The sequence below is a fragment of the Mirounga leonina genome, unplaced genomic scaffold (genome assembly GCF_011800145.1).
Source record: "Mirounga leonina isolate KUSES-001 unplaced genomic scaffold, KU_Mleo_1.0 Mir_154, whole genome shotgun sequence".
Taxonomy (NCBI): Eukaryota; Metazoa; Chordata; class Mammalia; order Carnivora; family Phocidae; genus Mirounga; species Mirounga leonina.
The window spans coordinates 32,531,263-32,533,366 of NW_023270389.1; the positions used below are offsets into that span (position 1 = coordinate 32,531,263).

Here is a 2,104-nt window from a genome sequence, read left to right on the forward strand (position 1 = left end):
CACCTTCATTTAGGGGTGGAAGAGAAGAAGATGGACTGGGATTTTTCAATCTAAAATTCTCTATTTGTTCAGGTCCTGAAATTTCATCACATGATAGGAAAAATAGTTGTGACTTTGAAGGACTGAGTGGTTGCTGACTGCAGTGGGCAGATTTGTCCCAATCCCAGAGGAAGGCTTTTTGGAAGAAAATTCCACCAGCCCCCTTCCTTCCCAGATCATACCCCTTTTTCAACATTCCACTCAATCTTTGGCTTTTCCCTGGACACTGTTCTGATCATTCAAAGCATTAAGTGATGCCCTCTGCCCACATCTGGCTCTCATTCCAGAGTATACCTGTATCTGTATAATTTATTTGGCTTTTAATCATGTATGTATTTCTGATAACTCTCCATTAGCTGCCCTGGATTGTTATTTATCTTTTTGTGCAAGTTTACTTTCTCAAGGATACTATGAGCAAATTAATGCATTTACATTATTCATTTACATGTCCAGCAAATAGTTCTTGAGGGCCAACTTGTGCCAGGCATTGTTCTAGGTCCTGGAAAGTTCTCTCTCTCCCATCTATCATCTATCTATCATCTATCTCAGGTGGTAGGTGCAATAAAGACAAAGTAGGCTAAGGGGAGCTAAATAATAAAATAAAGGAAATCATTGATCAAGAAAATAAATGACCGTTCCATTCAATTTTCTAATTTATTTATCAAAGAACACCATATGCTAGATGCTAAAAAAATTACACCTGTAGTGACTAGAACAAGCTATTATAAAAAGGGAACAATCCAAGTGGAAGAAAAACGTTATTAGGCTGGAAAACATAGTTGTTGCATTAAACTCTAAAATGGAAGCCATGACATGCAAATGGACACTGCAGGGAACAAAATTAGTAACAGAGAAAATGAAGATAAATTTCCTAGAACACAAAAGCAAAAGACAAAGAAATGAAAATGAAAGAAGAGAATAATTGTGAAAGACAGATATCAAAGAGCTAACTCACAAATAACAAGAGTTCCTAAAATAATTAACAATATCATTTGTAGAAGAAGCCATAGATAGAACATTTATTGGCTTTAAGTAAAACACTATTTTTTTTTTAAATTTTTTTCTGGCTACAAATTTATTCAACACAAAACATCTCCAACTTTACTGAGGTGGCTGACCACGTCCACGACCAAATCCACCTCTAAACTGGAACTCAGTTACTGACCCAGCCCCAGCCTCAGCTTTCTTGTCGACACCAGGGGGCACAGCGCTTCGTCTGTAGGTGTCTCTGTCCGCATCCCCTCATGTGAGTCTTGCAGGTCGCTCTCCCTCCAGACCTTTGGGCCCTGGTCAGCCAGTCTCAGGGCGGCTGCAGCGCAGAGTGGCAGGCACAATCTCGGGGGGCAGGTGGAGGTAATCACGGAGATACTGGATGCCCTTGTTGGTAAGGTACCAGTAGAAATGTTTCCAGGAAAACTGTTCCTTTATGTAGCCTCGTGATTTGAGAGACTGCATGGCCTTCATGACGTGAAGGTTGGGTACATTCTTGTCTGCCAGCTCAGGGTGTTTGGGCATGTGGACATCCTTCTTGGCCACCATCACTCCCTCCTTGAAAAGGAGTTCATAAATGGCAATTCGGTTCTTCTTGGGCATCAACATCTCGGCAGCTGCTACATCTGGGGCTGGGGTTGAAAGCTAAAACACTATTTTTTAAAATATTTTATTTATTTATTTGACAGAGAAAGAGAGAGAGAGAGACCCCAAGCAAGGGGGAGTGGCAGAGGGAGAGGGAGAAGCAGACTCCCCGCTGAGCAAGGAGCCTGATGCAAGAATTGATCCCAAGACCATGGGATCACGACCTGAACTGAAGGCAGACGCTTAACCAACTGAGCCATCAAGGCACCCAAGTAAAATTTTATTTTTAAAATTAAATATGCTTATTGTATTAATCAGGAATCTTTGGGTTGTGTCAGGGTCCCAGTTCAAACTGGCTTAAGCAAAAGAGGGATTTTATTGGCTCACCTAATGAAGTTCAAAGGTTTACTAGGAATCCATCTTTCCAGTTCTGGCTTTCTTCTGGGTTGGCTTCGTTCTTGGGTAGGTTGTTCCCAGTCGCTCTAGGCTG

General features: G+C 41.5%; 1 pseudogene; it reads right to left on the bottom strand.

The window, feature by feature from the left end:
* Nucleotides 1-1,093: 1,093 nt before the first annotated feature.
* On the bottom strand, nucleotides 1,094-1,671 carry LOC118014252 (annotated as a pseudogene).
* Nucleotides 1,672-2,104: the final 433 nt, after the last annotated feature.